Here is a 17,987-nt window from a genome sequence, read left to right on the forward strand (position 1 = left end):
ACATTGACGACCCTGAAAGAACTTCACTGGACTCTAACTGGAAACCATATATCCCGAGGCTGCATTTATTGTAGCTGGGGATTTTAACAAAGCTAATTTGAGAACAAGGCTACCTCAATTCAACCAGCACATTGACTGTAGTACCTGCTCGAGCAAAACACTGGATCACTGCTACTCTAACTTCCGTGTTGCGTACAAGGCCCTCCCCCACCCTCCCTTCGGCAAATCCGACCACGACTCCATATTGTTCATACCGTCCTATAAGCAGAAACTCAAACAGGATGTACCCGTGACTAGAACCATTCAACGCTGGTCTGACCAGTCAGAATCCACGCTTTAGATTGTTTTGATTACGTGGACTGGAAAATGTTCCGGTAAGCCTCAGACAATAACATCTATTTATATGCTGACTCGGTGAGTGAGTTTATTAGGAAGTGCATTGGGAGCTGTTGTAACCACTGTGACTATTAAAACCTACCCCAACCAGAAACCGTGGATAGATGGCAAACCACCGCATTCAACCATGGAAAGAGGTCGGGGAATATGGCCGAATATGAACAGTGTAGTTATTCCCTCCGCTAGGCAATCAAACAAGCAAAATGACGGCATAGGGACAAAATAGAATCGCAATTCCACGGCCCAGACACAAGACGTATGTGGCAGGGTCTACAGGCAATTACGGACTACAAAAAGAAAACCAGCTACATCACGGACACCAATGTCTTGCTTCCAGACAAGCTAAACACCTTCTTAGCCCACTTTGAGGATAATACAGTGCCACCGATGAGGCCCGCTACCAAGGACTGCGGACCCCCCCCTCTCCTTCTCCGTGGAGTCAAACGAGTCAACCCTCGCAAGGCTGCTGGCTGCGTCCCCAGAGCAAGTGCAGACCAGCTGGCTGGTGTGTTTACGGACATATTCAATTGCTCCCTATCCCAGTCTGCTGTCCCCACATGCTTCAAGATGGCCACCATTGTTCCTGTACCAAAGAAGGCAAAGATAACTGAAATAAATGACTCACTTCTGTCGTCATGAAGTGCTTTGAGAGACTAGTCAAGGATCATATCACCTCCAACTTACCTGCCACCCTAGACCCGCTTCAGTTTGCATACCGCCCGAACAGGTCCACAGATGATGCAATCGCCATCCCACTGCACACTGCCATATCCCAACTGGACAAGATGAATACCTATGTAAGAATGCTGTTCATTGACTACAGCTCAGCATTCAACACCATAGTACCCTCCAAGCTTATCATCAAGCTGGAGGCCCTGGGTCTCAACCCTGCCCTGTGCTATTGGGTGCGCAACTTTCTGACGTGCCGCCCCCAGGTAGTGAAGGTAGGAAACAACATCCCCACTTCGCTGATCCTCAACACTGGGGCCCCACAAGAGTGCATGCTCAGCCGCCTCCTGTACTCCCTGTTCACCCACGACTGCATGGCCATGCACGCCTCCAACTCAATCATCAAGTTTGCAGACGACACAACAGTAGTGGGCTTGATTACCAACAACGACGAGACAGCCTACAGGGAAGAGGTGAGGGCACTCAGTGTGGTGTCAGGAAACAACCTCTCACTCAACGTCAACAAAACAACCACACACCCTTGCGCAACAACGCCTCTTCAACCTCAGGAGGCTGAAGAAATTTGGCTTGTCACCTAAAACCATCACAGACTTTTACAGATGCACAATCGAGAGCATCCTGTCGGGCTTTATCCCCGCCTGGTACGGCAACTGCACTGCCCTCAACCGCAAGGCTCTCCAGAGGGTAGTGCGGTCTACACAACGCATCACCGGGGGAAAACTACTCCTACAGCACCTGATGTCACAGGAATGCCAAAAAGATCATCAAGGACAACAACCACCCAAGCCACTGCCTATTCACCCCGCTATCATCCAGAAGGCGAGGTCAGTACAGGTGCATCAAAGCTGGGGCCCGAGAGACTGAAAAACAGCTTCTATCTCAAGGCCATCAGACTGTTAAACAGCTGTCACTAACATAGAGAGGCTGGAGCCAACATAAAGACCCAAAGCACTGACCACTTTAATTAATGGATTTAATAAAGGTATCACTAGTCTCTTTAAATAATGCCACTTTAATAATGTTTACACATCCTACACTACTCATCTCATGTGTGTATGTACTGTATTTCATACCATCTATTGCATCTTGCCTGTGCAGTACGGCATTGCTCATCCATATATTTATATGTACATATTCTTATTCCATCCCTTTACATTTGTGTTGTATAAGGTAGTTTGTTGTGAATTTGTTAGATTACTTGTTAGATATTACTTCACTGTCGGAACTAGAAGCGCAAGCATTTCGCTACTCTCGCATTAACATCCGCTAACTATGTGTATGTGACAAATAAAAATGTGAGATTCAACAACCACAGAAAATGATTCAAAATAAACTAGATGAAAGAACAGAAACCAGTGGAATGTTCTGTTGTTTACCTCAGCAGTGGCTGGCCATACTCCAGGATACATTTTTGCTCTAATCATGGAAAAGCTACCTTTGCAATAAAACAGCTAGTCACTAAAAAGATTGATATTGAACATGAACTTACATTTCAATTCATGCTCAAACGTCAATGGTCCTGTTTACCATGCAGCTAGTAAATACGCCACTCATATCCTTTCTCCAACACACAGTGGAGAACAACTTGGCTCAGCCCCTGGATTCTCAATTCAATGCTAAATTGCTAAAATTGTGTTTGCTGAAATTATTTGTAGTACAGAAAGCGTGCTCTATCCCACAGGAAACATATCAGCATTTATGTGATGTAGCTCCTAGTTAAAATGACTGTGGCCCGTTAGCCACCACTCCCAGCCTTGCCATGGCTCTCTTGTGAAATTCAGCCTACGATAATGGCATCTAGAGACCGATTATTCGTTGGCAATTTGCATGTGTTGTACAAATGAATACAAATGAATGCAGCTGCTTTGAGATGACAGTATTTCTCTCCTGATGACCAAAGGAGTTTTTCTTTGGCTGTCCCTAATCACCAGTGCTGTATGCCTTTTTGTTGGTTCTGTGTATTCATTATGTGAGATATAGTGCCTCTAACAGTGAGGACCAGTGTTTACACCCAGGAATATTGTTTTACTGTGTGTAATAAATGCAGTGCATTCGGAAAGTATTCAGACCCCTTGACTTTTTCTACATTTTGTTAATTTACAGCCTCATTCTAAAATTGATTAAATCGTTTTTTCCCCCCTCAATCTACACACAATACCCCATAATGACAAAGTCCAAAATATTTTTTTTTTTAAACAGTTATCAGATATATCATAAGAATACTGACCCTTTACTCAATACTTTGTCTGAGGTTGTGAGTGCTCTGGAGCAGATTTTCATCAAGGATCTCTCTGTACTTTCCTCCGTTCATTTTCCCCTCGATCCTGACTAGCCTCCCAGTCCCTGCCGCTGAAAAACATCCCCACCGCATGATGCTGCCACCGCCATGCTTCACCTCCAGATGTGATGCTTGGCATTCATGCCAAAGAGTTCAATCTTGGTTTCATCAGACCAGAGAATCTTGTTTTTCATGGTCTGTTAGTCCTTTAGGTGCCTTTTGGCAAACTCCAAGTGGGCTGTCATGTGCCTTTATACTGAAGTGTGGCTTCCGTCTGGCCACTTTACCATAAAAGCCTGATTGGCGGAGTGCTGCAGAGATGGTTGTCCTTCTGGTAGGTTCTCCCATCTCCACAGAGGAATTCAGGAGCTCTGTCAGAGTGACGATCGGGTTCTTGGTCACCTCCCTAACCAAGGCCCTTCTCCCCCGATTGCTCAGTTTGGCCGGGCGGCCAGCTCTAGGAAGAGTCTTGGTGGTTCCAAATTTCTTCCATTTAAGAATGATGGAGGCCACTGTGTTCTTGGGGGGACCTTCAATGCTGCAGAAATAGTTTGTTACCCTTCTCCAGATCTGTGCCTCCACACAATCCTGTCTCTGCGCTCTACGGACAATTCCTTCGACCTCATGGCTTGGTTTTTGATCTGAAATGCGCTGTCAATTGTGGGACCTTATATAGACATCTGTCTAATCAACTGAATTTACGACTCGTGGATTCCAATCAAGTTTTAGAAACATCTCAAGGATGATCAAAGGAAACTGGATGCACCTGAGCTCAATTTAGAGTTTCATAGCAAATAAGGTATTTCTGTTTTAAGCTTGTAATACATTTTCAAAAATGTCTAAACATCTGTTTTCACTTTGTCATTATGGGGTATTGTGTGTAGATTGATGAGGGGGGAAAAAATATTGTACCAAATGTTTTGTTACAGATTTATTCTGAAATGGATACAATATTTTCTTTCCCCTCATCAATTTCCCCTCAAAATGTTTTGTTATGTCTGAATACTTTCTGAATGCACTGTAGATTTGCGCTATTTCTAAGCTTCCCGTTCTTAAGTTTCCTTTTTGCGTCTTTTTGCTTCGGCTTTGTACACCAGCTGAAAATACAATATTTTTGGTTATGAAAAATACATTTTACAGCGGTTCTATACACAATAGTTGCTTGTTTTGTCACATAAACGGAAATTAGGCAAACTAAAGTTTTATGAACCAGGAAATGGCGGAGCAATTTCTACATAATCTTGAAATAATTCTAAGATGTTTTATTGTCACATACACCGGATAGGGGCAGTGAAATGTGTTGTTTTACAGGGTCAGCCATTGTAGGGAAGGGTTAGAGAAAGGGGATACCTAGTCAGTTGCACAACTGAATGCATTCAACTGAAATGTGTCTTCCGCATTTAACCCAACCCCTCTTAATCAGAGAGGTTTCGGGGGCCGGGGTATTGTGTGTAGGTTCCTATTAGGGATATATCGGTAAGCATATCAGAATCGGATATTATCTAAAAATGGCAACATTGGCTCTATAAGCAAAGTTTGTGCAGCTATTATTTCCCGAGGAGGGGAGAAAGTGAAATCTTTCAATACCACAAACCTAATTACTAATTTGAAAGTGCATCACCCCCAGACGTTCAGAGACTACTTAGAACAAAAGCAGAAAAAAACTAAGCGCACACATTTCCAACAGCTGAACAAGTTCAAGTCGAGCAGTCATTTAAAAGAGTAAAAACATTTCAGCGAGACAACTCAAAGGCGAAATCCATTTACGCCAAGATGAGGAAATTAATTTCCCTTGACAATCAACCGTTCTCTGTTGTGGATGATGTTGACTGGTCGAGCACCTCGAGCCACGGTATACACTACCAAGTAGGTGCTATTTTGCAGATGTTGCCCTACCGGAGTTACACAGTATTGTTGGAAGGGACATCCATGAGCTACTTGCTATGGGCGTCACTGCTATTAGCTTCACGACTGACATTTGGACCAGCGATGTCAGCCCATGAGCATGCTGGGTCTGACAGCACAGTGGGTCGACGAGGATTTTCTACTGAGGAGAGCCGTATTGCATGCTCAAGAAGGTTCTCATACCGCTGCTCAAGGTTCTCATACCGCTGCTGCCATTTCAATGGCATTTGAGAACGTGTTTAAAACTTGGAAAATCACCAAGAACAAAGTACACGCTGTGCTACCTGATAATGCATGTAACATGACAAAGGCTTTGGAAGAAGCACACACACTGCAACTGGCTGGGAACAAAGGTGTTTTGGCCCAACGCAGCATATCTGACACAGTGGCAACAGGTAGGAAGATAGTGGGTCATTTTAAACACTCACAGCTAGCATACAGCCACCTGCAAGCAATACAGGAGCAGCTTAGAATGAAAACGAAAAGGCTTAAGCAAGACATTTCCACCAGATGGACAGTACTTTTTACATGATGGAGAGCCTGCTGGAACAAAGATGAGTGCTTGGCGGGTACGCAGCTGACTATGCGTTACCTGCAACAATCAGTACAAACCAGTGGACTCGCATTGAAAACATGAACACACTCCTAGCTCCATTCAAACTACTGACTCGAAATAAGCTCATCAACTACGTCTGCAGCAGACGTGATACCCTCTGTCATGGCATTGAAATGCCTACTCAACAAAACTGCCGACACAGACTATGGGGTTAAAACTTGCAAAAGTACTCTACTCGATGCTGTGAACAAGCGATTCGGTAGCATTCTCTCTGAGCCTCTTTGCTGTGTTGCCGCCATGCTCGATGCTAGGTACACGGATCGCTACTTTGATGCAGACAAGAAACAAGGTTTACGTGAAATGTTAGACACAGCTGGACAAGATGGAAATGTACACCGTGACCGTGCGCACCGAGGAAGAGTACCTATGACAGTTGAGGCCACAGACAGACAGAGCTGAAACTTCACTGCTTGACATGTATGATGAAATCCTGGTTGAAAATAAAAAGACTGAACAAATGAACAACGAAACAGCACAGCAAGTAAATTAAAGAAATAGGTTTTGATTATGTTTTACTGGTAATGGGACATAAATGCCACCAAAATAACTTTTTGGTGTGTGTTTCAACTATTTATCTTCACTAGAATGCTTAAAAGGCCGCAAAAATAAATAAATATTGGTTATCAGTATCGGTATCAGGTTCCTTGGCAAGGAAAATATTGGATATCGGTATCGACCCAAAAATTCATATCGGTGCATCCCTAGTTCCATTAGCTGCAGATGCTTCCTCAACCAAGTGGGTGTTATTATCAAAATATAAGATATCCAAACACGGGATTGAAAATGAACAGGGAGAGCCATTGCGCTGGCACATTTACATCTAGCACCTTACAATGTGTGAATAATGAGAAATATCTACGACATCACCAGGGTCACACGTCTGCAAATGAAGCACATTGCCCCAACGGTTCGGTGAAATGGAATATACAGAGAAGAACTAGAAGAGCTCTCGAGGGAAATTGTTTGTTAGGGGCTTAGACACAGGAATAAATGAGTGTAAAACTCTTGATGGCTTTGCAAACCTCCGTGTAGCTGGCCAGGATCGGGAGCAGAGCTGTTGTTCGGTAAGGCCTTAGCAGTGTTATGGGGTTGTTAGTGTCTCCTATAAACTGTAGCTATTGTGAACCCTGTCCACGTATACCCTGGGTGTGTGCCTCACGGAATTGGCACTTTTTCAACCAAGATGTCTGTCTCAATATCCCCATGGTGTTCAGGTTATGTGAGTACAGGAGGGTGGTAGGGGACCGCGAGTTATTCCCCCATCATGGCCCAGTAAACCCGGGGGGACAGGAAGGCTACAATCAGGAGGATAGGGAAACATTTGGTGGTGTTGTCTGCCAGGTGACAAGGGGAAGGTTGAGTGGCACTAACCCCACCTTTTTCCAATCGTGTTGGTCTATATGTGTTAGGGTTGTGAGAGTCATTGAGACCTCCTGCAGCGTTCACAGCAACTATCTGGTTTTCTCCACATCCCCCTACATCTTCTTGGATTTTGGATTTTGGACTCATTCAACCCATGTTTTTGAACAGGCCTTTTGAATTGAATGGAATTTAAATCAGTACAGCTCGGGGGCTTTCTTTTGTCGTTGTGGCTGAGGTTTTGTCATTTGTTAACACTAGAACCACTAAAGCAGTCATTTTTACTGCTCATGATTATATATGTTTTAAGTCATGCCGCTCTGTCCTTGACTTTTCCTAAATAACACACCGCCATTGTCAGAATCTAAATATCACAAACAAAACTGGAGTTATAACCAGTTTCAGGAAGACATTTTTTTAATGGTTTACCCCCATTGCCCCTCCTTCTCCCAACTGTAGGGCCTGCTCCGCTTCTTCTTCAGACAGTTGAAAGTACAGTGCCCGGTTGATAATAATCCTCATAATTGCCTCGAAACTGAACTTAAACTATACTGAAACTAATTTCACACATATATCAACAGATTAAATTAGTTAAGTAAAGTATGATGGGGAGAATGGGTGAGTTGATGAGTGAGGGGAAGCGAAGAATGCATAATTATGTAATCACCAATTGTAAATGAAGAACAGGGGCGGTCCATACTATTGTATTGATCCAGTCTAATTGTAATCTTAAAATGGTACATTATGAACCCTATATCAGTCCACCTACTGTAATCAAAGCAGTCTTATCAGTCTACTCTGGCCTACTTGGAGTAAGCTACACAGTGAGAACGTATGTAATTGTACATGCTGAACAACTTTCAATGTCTGGGAAGAGATTCGCATCGGGCAGCAGGTGAGCGAGTGTCGGAGAATGTGGTGATGAGGCTTGAGGAACCTTACATTGGTAAGGGGAGAAATGTCATCATGGACAATTTATTCACTTCACTGTCATTGGCGAACAAGTTGCTTGCAAAGAAGACAAGTCTGGCCGGCATCATGAACAGTAATATGAGAGCCACCTCCCTCTGCACAAAATAAGGCACCTGTTCTCCACAACTGTGCTGAAGAATGAAACAACAGGACACAATAAAGAGAAAACCGGAGACTTACGCACTACAACCAGACAAAGGTATGTCAAAGTGTGTCAAGCAAGTAGAAGTTACGAAAATTGTCGCAACTGTTAGGACAAGGGATAACAGCTAAATTAAATCCAACTGATGCCATTGCGTGAAGACGCACACAAGTACGAGCTGACAATTTATTTATTGCTTTTGTGCATGGTTTCACTATTTACAGTGCATTTGGAAAGTATTCAGACCCTTGACTTTTTCCACATTTTGTTACATTACAGCCTTATTCTAAAATTGATTAAACAAATACAAAATCATCAATCTACACACATTACCCCATAACAACAAAGTGAAAACAGGTTTTTTGACATTTTTGCAAATGTATTAAAAATTCTAAACAGAAATACCTTATTTACATATGTATTCAGACCCTTTGCTTTGAGACTAGAAATTGAGCTCAGGTACATCCTGTTTCCATTAATCATCCTTGAAATTTTTCTACAACTTGATTGGAATCCATGAGTCGTAAATGCAATTGATTGGACATTATTTGGAAAGGCACACACCTGTTTATATAAGGTCCCACAGTTGACAGTGCATGTCAGAGCAAAAACCAAGCCATGAGGTCAAAGGAATTGTCCGTAGAGCTCCAAGGCCGGATTGTGATTGTGCCTCAATGCCAGGTCGTCACGTCTGGAGGAAACCTGGCACGATCCCTACGGTGAAGCATGGTGGTGGCACCATCATGCTGTGGGGATGTTTTTCAACGGCAGGGGCTGGGAGACTAGTCAGGATTGAGGCAAAGATGAACGGAGCAAATTACAGAGATCCTTGATGAAAACCTGCTCCAGAGCGCTCAGGACCTCAGACTGAGAAGAACATGACAACGACCCTAAGCACACAGCCAAGACAATGTAGGAGTGGCCTCTGAATGTCCTTGAGTGGCCCAGCCAGAGCCCGGACTTGAATCCGATCTAACATCTCTGGAGAGACCTGAAAATAACTGTGCAGCGACGCTCCCCATCCAACCTGACAGAGCTTGAGAGGATCTGCAGAGAAGAATGGGAGAAACTCCCCAAATACAGGTGTGCCAAGCTTGTAACGTCATACTCAAGAAGACTCAAGGCTGTAATCACTGCCAAAGGTTCTTCAACAAAGTACTGAGTAAAGGGTCTGAATACTTATTTAAAATGTTTTATTTTTCATTAATTTGCAAACATTTCTAAAAAGCTGTTTTTGCCTTGTCATTATGGGGTATTGTGTGTTGACTGATGAGAAGGGAAAAAAATGTAATCCATTTAACAATAAGGCTGTAACATAACAAAATGTGGAAAAAGTCAAGGCGTCTGAATACTTTCCGAATGCACTGTATCAAGTTTACTTTCCGCTTATAATGATGTTTAGGCTACTAATGTTTTCATCATTTAACTGTGCGTCTTGACCGTGCGTTTTGGTAGTTGGGGTATTTATATTTTATTTTGACATTAGAAAAAGGTGTTACCGTGTTCCAACACCATATGTTTTCTGTTCCATAGTTGTAACAAAGGCACTGCACGAAGAAAATTGATTGAACACTTAAATGTGTTTTCTTTGTTTTTATTTATACCCTACAGTAACATAAACTAATGAAAATGCTATTGTGTTATTTGAAATAAAATAAAAATAGTATTCTAATGTTACCCAAGGCCTTCATAAACAAAGCCAAATGATTATTTTTGCAGAGCATATATGGAATGCATTAATTACACTGTTAGAATGTTGCAGTCAGACTGCTCATTAACTTGAAGGGGGGTCCATCAAGGCCCAGCCGTTCTGGTGTTAACCGAAATAATGAATGCACAGACACATTGATGATAAGACAGATGTAATTGTGTCATGGACAGAGAAAAGTAATTGGCAGAAGTATGCTCATCATTTGATAGAACAACATTGCAATTACCCATAACCCTCATGTACTGTATGTTGCTGATTCGTTGATCCTTATGTGACCTACAGTACAACAATCTGATAAGCCAGCACACACGTTCTTTCAACTGCACCCATTATCAGACTACAGGTGCACCCTGTTAAAAGTGTATCCCTACAAATCTGTTTCAAGGTTGCTTTCTCAGAGAACCAACATGATATTTGAGGGGGAATACACTCTGAGGAAAATCTATAATGTATGTCAAAATATTGAAAGGGAACTAACAGCAAATGGGGTATAGACTATTCTCTCTCTGTGAGCGTGATGTATATAGATTGAAGATGAAAAGATGACCGCTTCCATTGGGAGACCGTAGACAGCTGTGTAGACTGCTGTGAGGATTGCCGTGAGGAAGGGACTTAATAAGTTTGCTGCCAACATTTTTATTTATTTTGTAATCCTACATCTATCAGTCAGTTTGTTTTATCTGTATGGTGGATAAACAATCAACAAGTACATTTTAGTTTTTCTTCTTATCTCCTAGTAGTGATAATTTAGCCCAACAACAATGATTGGATGTTGTAGCTGGCTGTGATTGGCTTCGGCTGATTCACAATCGACCAGTGGAAAACCATGATTGAAAGGCAGTCACCATCAGGCTTTGTAACATGAAGGTCATGGCTATCATGAGGAGACGAGTCATAATGCATTTCCAATAAATAATCCTGTATCTTTTTGGGTGAAGTAATATGGGCTCCATTGAACTGTGGCTGGATGTGCTTGACTATGAAGCCACAATGACAATCAGAAGTAATAGGCATATAATGCTGTGTAAAATATAGCCTTCATTGGTGTACATGTACACCAGTTTTTCTTAGGTCCATGATGGAGAATCGTTGATTTACAATGTCAATTTGAATCAATCATTGTCTTGTGAAATCCTAATGAATAACTTGACATTCAGCATGTGATTCTATGCTATTTAGATAAATTATGTGTCAGGTTTTGGCCAGGACTGTTCAGGTTTTGGTCACTAGATGTCCCCATTGCACCTTTTTTGTACCTTTTTGTTTTTCCTTGCTCTAATTATTGTTTGCACCTGTGTGTCGTTCCCTTGTTAGTATTTAAACCCTGGGTGTTCCTCAGTTCCTTGCTCAGTGTTTGTATGTTAGCACCCAGCCCCAGCCCAAGCCTTGTTCTGAACATACGATTCTCTTATTGGATTTTCCAGAGGTTCTCTGGTTTAGTTCTTGTGTATTTTTGAGTAGTCTTTTGAGGTTTGTTTTTCCCTGCTGTTTTTTCCACTTTGTGGAGTTTCTTTGTATTTTGGAGGATATCCATTTTGTGCTTTTTGGCTTTATGTTTGGACATTGTGGATTGAGATTCTTTGCCTGAAGATTTTGTTCTTTAATTAAACCACCATCTCTAGTACTGCTGTGTCTGCCTCATCTTCTGGGTTCTGACGATTATTAGTGACAGTTTCTCGCACCGGGTCCTGACATTATGGTCCTTTTTTTGAACACTCACATGGTTTTCAGGCCAAATTGCTCCATTCAATAAACTACTCAAGTGGTGATGATTCGTTGAAACATAAACCCAGCGTACGCAATGGTTACCTGAGGTTTGCTGAATCAGGAGATGCCTCTGGAGGCCCAAAAAGTGGAGTCTTCCGTCATTTACTTTGTGTGTCGGTATGAAAGGTCTTTACATTATTCAACACAGCACATGCTCCCCCCATCTGTCACCATTTTAGCCCGGCCTCTCCTCTCCCCATATCACCTGATTGGTTGGCGGTGCCGCCAGTAAACCTTGGGTGAATTAGGTTTGTCATTCAGATCATGCCCCTGACCTTCATCCCGCCCCCTTCTGATTAAACAGAGCTTTACAGAAGGCCCAGAGAGGAATTCAACCAATTTAATAGATCAGTATTTATGAGTGCTGTAAAGTCCTCAACCATTTACTCCCTCCCTCCGTCCTTCTCAGCATTGTCTGAAATTAAAGATGCACTCTCAAACTTTTGTATAATTTCAGCCAGTAGTTTTGAAAGTGATACTCACGAGCCAAAAGTGGTCCCCGTTTTTGTTAGGAATTTGTTGTGATTAAGATCCCAGAGTGCATCTTTAAGTATGCTATAAGAGAAGGATTTTTTCTCTCTTCACTTTGCCTCTTGACAAGTTGTGGAAATTGGAGGAGGTGTCGTAGTTATGCTTAGTGTTTTGGTTAATATGTCCTCTTAGCCGAATGATTGGCACTGTTATTTGTCGATGTCATTGAAGTACTCTGCAGGAAGTCTGTTTTAAAAGGTGCCTGCGCTACCTCTTTCAGGATGTTATGTACATGTATTTAACTGCCTATGAATTCATCGTTTTGTGAAATGTTTTCATGTATCGTATAAAATATGCATATAGGATATGTAAGCCAAGCCAGCTGGGTTCTGCTTGTGATGTTTATTTTTCAAGGATTCTTTATGAAAATGTGTTATTGACACATAACAGTATGAAAGCATCCTATAGACAGAGACTAGTGTATATACCATGAGGGACTTTCTGTTGAGTGTCAATCAGTGTCTTCTCATAGATAACAGGTTTTCCTTCTTAGGGCATCGCACATCGACAGCTTGCTTCAAATGTAATTACTCATTCTGTTCTCCTCAAAACAGCCTCTTTGGTAATTGAAATGAGGCACCAGAGAGGAGCAACTTGGAGCCAAGTCAAAACTTTAATTTCTTATTCACAAGACATGGCATGAATGCATGAATGTCTCCCCTACCTACCCCTCTCTTTTTTTCTCAGTTTGTTTTCTGTAGGGGACCAGCATAGTATTATGATGGACTTACTAATAAAAATTCCAATACAATATAATAGCGGTGACTCTTTCAGACAAAAGTGTTATGAGAAATGGAGCAAATTGGCATGAAAACCATGTGAGTGTTCAAAGGCCCATCACTTATCTAAATAGCATAAAATCACATGCTGAATGTCAAGTCATTAACTAAGGCTGTAATACAAATTCAATTCGGAGGCCAGATTTTAAATTAGATAAATGTTGAACTGCTCGCTAATCCAAAAATTGTAAAGCTATTTTGAAATGGTTTTGTATTTTGTCATCATAATTTTTCATAGAGATGGCTTAATGTTTATCTTGCTGTATTTTTCCAAAATGTTTTTTTTATTTTTATATAAGAGTACCATTCAAGTATTGATATATTGTTCCATTCCCCCTTTTTGAATCACACACACTTTTACTGCTGTTGCTGTTTAGATCTAGATTAATATGCTCATATTAATAACGTCATGATTATATTCACTTATCCTAGCTGTCTATGGAGTGACAGTTTGCTCTTCGGTGCCTTTTTTGGAAGAATGTTCTAGGGATAGATGAGTCAAAAGTATAACTTTTTGGACGACATGGGTCCCATGTGAAAACCTGGTGAAAACCAAACACTGCATTCCACAGTAGCAACCTTATACCAATGGTCGAGCATGGTGTTGGTAGTGTGATAGCTGCGGATGCTTTGCTGCCTCAGGGCCTGGACGACTTCCCTTAATAGAAGGAACCATGAATTCTGCTCTGTATCAGATAATTCTGCAGGAGAATGTCAGGCCATCCATCTGTGAGCTGAAGCACAGCTGGGTCATACAGCAAGACAATGATCCAAAACACACAATCAAGTCTACATGAAAATGTCGAAAAAGCAACAAGTTTGATGTTTTGGAATGGCCTAGTCAAAGACCAGACCTAATCCCAATTGAGATGTTGTGGCAGGACTGGAAACGAGCAGTTCATGCTTGAAAACCCACAAATGTCGCTGAGTTAAAGCAGCTCTGCATGGAAGAGTGGGCCAAAATTCCTCTCCCTCGACACGAGAGACTGATCAACAACTACAGGAAGCGTTTGGGTGGAGTCATTGCAGCTAAAGGTGGCAAAAACAGTTGAGTGTAAGGGAGCAATTACTTTTTTACACATGGGCATTATGAAATAATTAAAATAAGTATATTTTTTGTGGTTTATTTGTGAGCTCAGGTCCCCTTTATCTAATATTAGGTTTTGATTGAAGATCTGATAACATTCAGTATCAAAAAAATGCAAAAATAGAGAAAATCAGAAAGGGGGTAAATACTTTTTCATGGCAATATACAGTACCAGTCAAAAGTTTGGACACACCTACTCATTCAAGGGTTTTTCTTTATTTTTACTATTGTCTACATTTTTGAATAATAGTGAAGACATCAAAACTATGAAATAACACATATGGAATCATGTAGGAATAAAAAAATATCAAAATATATTTATGTTCTTTAAAGTAGCCACCCATTGCCTTGATGCACACTCTTGGAATTCTCTCAACCAGCTTCATAAGGAATGCTTTTCCAACATTCTTGAAGGAGTTCCCACATATGCTGAGCACTTGTTGGCTGCTTTTCCTTCAATCTGCGGTCCAACTCATCCCAAACCATCTCAATTGGGTTGAGGTTGGGTGATTGTGGAGGCCAGGTCATCTGATGCAGCACTCCATCACCCTCCTTGGTCAAAAAGCCCTTACACAGCCTGGAGGTGTGTTTTGGATTGTTTTCCTGTTGAAAAACAAATGATAGTCCCACAAAGTGCAAACGAGATGGGATGGCGTATCGCTGCAGAATGCTGTGGTAGCCATGCTGGTTAAGTGTGCCTTGAATTCTAAATAAATCACTGACAGTGTCACCAGCAAAGCACACCCATACCATCACACCTCCTCCTCCATGCTTCACCCTGGGAACCACACATGCAGAGATCATTTATGTCTCACAAAGACATGGCGATTGGAACCAAAAATCTCAAATTTGGACTCATCAGTCCAAAGGACAGATTTCCACCGGTATAATGTCCATTGCTTCTGTTTTTTGGCCCAAGCAAGTCTCTTCTTATTGGTGTCCTTTAGTAGTGGTTTCTTTGCAGCAATTTAACCATGAAGGCCTGATTCAGGCTGTCTCCTATGAACAGTTGATGTTGAGCTGTGTCTGTTACTTGAAAGCATTTATTTGAACTGCAATTTCTGAGGCTGGTAACTCCAATGAACTTATCCTCTGCAGCAGAGGTAACTCTGGCTCTTCCTGTCCTGTGGCAGTCCTCCTGAGAGCCAGTTTCATCATAGCACTTGGTTTTTGCGAAGAAGCTTTCACAGTTCTTGAAATGTTCCGTACAGTCTTGCCATAGTATGGACTTGGTATTTTACCAAATAGAGTCATCTTCTGTATACCACTCCTACCTTGTCACAACACAACTGATTGGCTCAAACACATTAAGAAGGAAATACATTTCACAAATTAACAAGGCAATTTAAATGGATTCCAGGTGACAACTTCATGAAGCTGGTTGAGAGAATGCCAAGAGTGTGCAAAGCTGTCATCAAGGCAAAGGGTGGCTACTTTGAAGAATATAAAATATATTTAGATTTGTTTTAACACTTTTTTGGTTACTGCTTGATTCCATATATGTTATTTCATAGTTTTGATGTCTTCACTATTGTTCTACAATGTAGAAAATAGTTTTAAAAATAATAAAAAGTCCTTGAATGAGTAAGTGTGTCAAACGTTTGACTGATACTGTGTATATATATAATAAACTGTGTATAAATGATAATGGAGCTACATTCATACAGTTTGTTGACTGTGTCGAGCTCACTAATAATCACAACAATGAAAGCTAGACAGTCAGGGAGCATCAAATTAAAAAATGATGGATAGAAGACAATTGTTTGCACACCTTCGTCAGAGCACTCGGTGATGTTCAATATATGTTGCTCTGCAATATAGAATTCAGTGGATGATGATAATTGACTGATCAGTTGGAGCAGACGTAAGCGTTGAACGTTGAAGTGAGAACATTAAACATTTGCGCAGCACTTTAATAGTCATGGTGGATAATTATAAGGGGGATGTGTTTTGCCCACACACAATAGCCCAGCTGTTGACATTTGCTGGATACATTAATACAAACTCAACAAAAGTAAATTTCTCAATTCAACCATTCTCAATTGATGTTTGACTACGACTATGAATACTCATATTTGTCATTAACAGGGACCTGAGCTATTCTTAAATATTTTCCTTTAATTTTTCAAGTGCTGTTTCCTGTACTAGCTATTGGCTGTGTCAACTTCCGAAACGCAGACCTGCCAGAGAAATGTGCTGGGCTTGCACCTGTGTCAGTCTCCCAGATGGACCTGCTGAGATTGTGCTGCAGGTTTTCTCCAAATCTCTCAAAGATCCAACCCTCGGGCGTAATACCTGAATATCCATAATTGCTGTGGATATTAGCCGATAATTCTGTGTTTCCATACATTGTTGATGAGCCACTTCCACTTAAAACCAGAATATAGATGTAGGCTCTTAATTTGATCAGTCTTTTGTTGCTGATCATTTTTCTGCAAAGCAGGAAAAGCAAACTTGTAGTGTATTTGGGTTTTTAAAAGGCTTCTAAAGTTTGTAATTTCCATTTAGAAATTTCAGACTTGATTTGCCCAATTATAACATTTATCAACCCCTACAAAAATGTCCATTAATTATAATCCACATAATAATTCACATTTCCTATTGCTGTAGGATTATTTTACTACTGTAGCAAACTGGCTCAAATTTAAGATCCTACATCTGTATGTGTGGTGTTCTGTGATTTATTTCCGTTTTGTTCTCCAGATGTTATTTGCCACTGCTGTCTGTTGGTCTTTTTATCAATCACTTCACACTTCTGTATTTATGAACTGTATGTGTCATCATAAGGCACTAGTCTTACCCTTGTCAATGGTGACTTGTAAGTTACTTGAAGTTAACTGCAATCGTTCATATTTTAGTTTATATCAGAGTAACATCAAGGTTGTGTGATGTATTGGGTGACCACATGTCCCGGATTGTGCGGGACAATCCCGCATTTTGTACCTTTGTCCCTTAACCAAACACTCAAGTACCGCATTTTATCAACAAATTAAAACACCAATAATTTATTAAAAAAAAGGTATATTTGTTGCGTATTTCACTGATTTCCTATTAATTTGATGAGAATTTATAGTCTAACATGTCTCTTTTGCAGTCACGTTGCGCTTATGACAAGATATACCCTGAGTGTGCAAAACATTAAGAACACCGGCTCTTTCCATTACAAACTGACCAGGTGAATCCAGGTGGAAGCGATGATCCCTTATTGATGTCACTTGTTAAATCCACTTCAATCAGTGTAGATGAAGGGGAGACAACATGTCAAATACATATTTTTAAGCCTTGAGACAATCCATACATGGATTGTGTATGTGTGCCATTCAACGGGTGACTGGGTAAGACAAAATGTTCAAGTGCCTTAAGTGCCTATGGTAGTAGGTGCCAGGCTCACTGGTATGTGTCAAGAACTGCAACGCTGCTGGGTTATTCACGCTCAACAGTTTCCTGTGTGTATCAAGAATGGTCCTCCACCCAAAGGACATCCAGCCAACTTGACAACTGTGTGAAGCGTTGGAGTCAATGTGGACCAGCATCCCTGCGGAACGCTTTTGACACCTTGTAGTATCCATGCCCTGACGAATTGAGCCTGTTCTGAGGGCAAAAGGGGGAAAAACTCAATATTAGGAAGGTGTTCTTAATGTTTTGTACCCTCAGTGTATATCATCAGGATGTGGTACAGGTGATGTAATCCAATCGTTGATAAGATCTGATATTCTGCACAGTGTAATCTGAGAAGTAGGCCATTGTCATATCA

General features: G+C 41.3%; 1 protein-coding gene across 2 annotated transcripts in view; it reads left to right on the forward strand.

Moving 5' to 3' along the window:
- The window catches only part of dpp6a (dipeptidyl-peptidase 6a), a 370,639-nt gene that overhangs the window by 92,691 nt on the left and 259,961 nt on the right, over window positions 1-17,987 (forward strand). The gene's annotated exons all lie outside the window — the stretch shown is intronic.

Source organism: Salvelinus fontinalis, chromosome 25, assembly GCF_029448725.1.
Source record: "Salvelinus fontinalis isolate EN_2023a chromosome 25, ASM2944872v1, whole genome shotgun sequence".
NCBI classification, from domain to species: Eukaryota; Metazoa; Chordata; class Actinopteri; order Salmoniformes; family Salmonidae; genus Salvelinus; species Salvelinus fontinalis.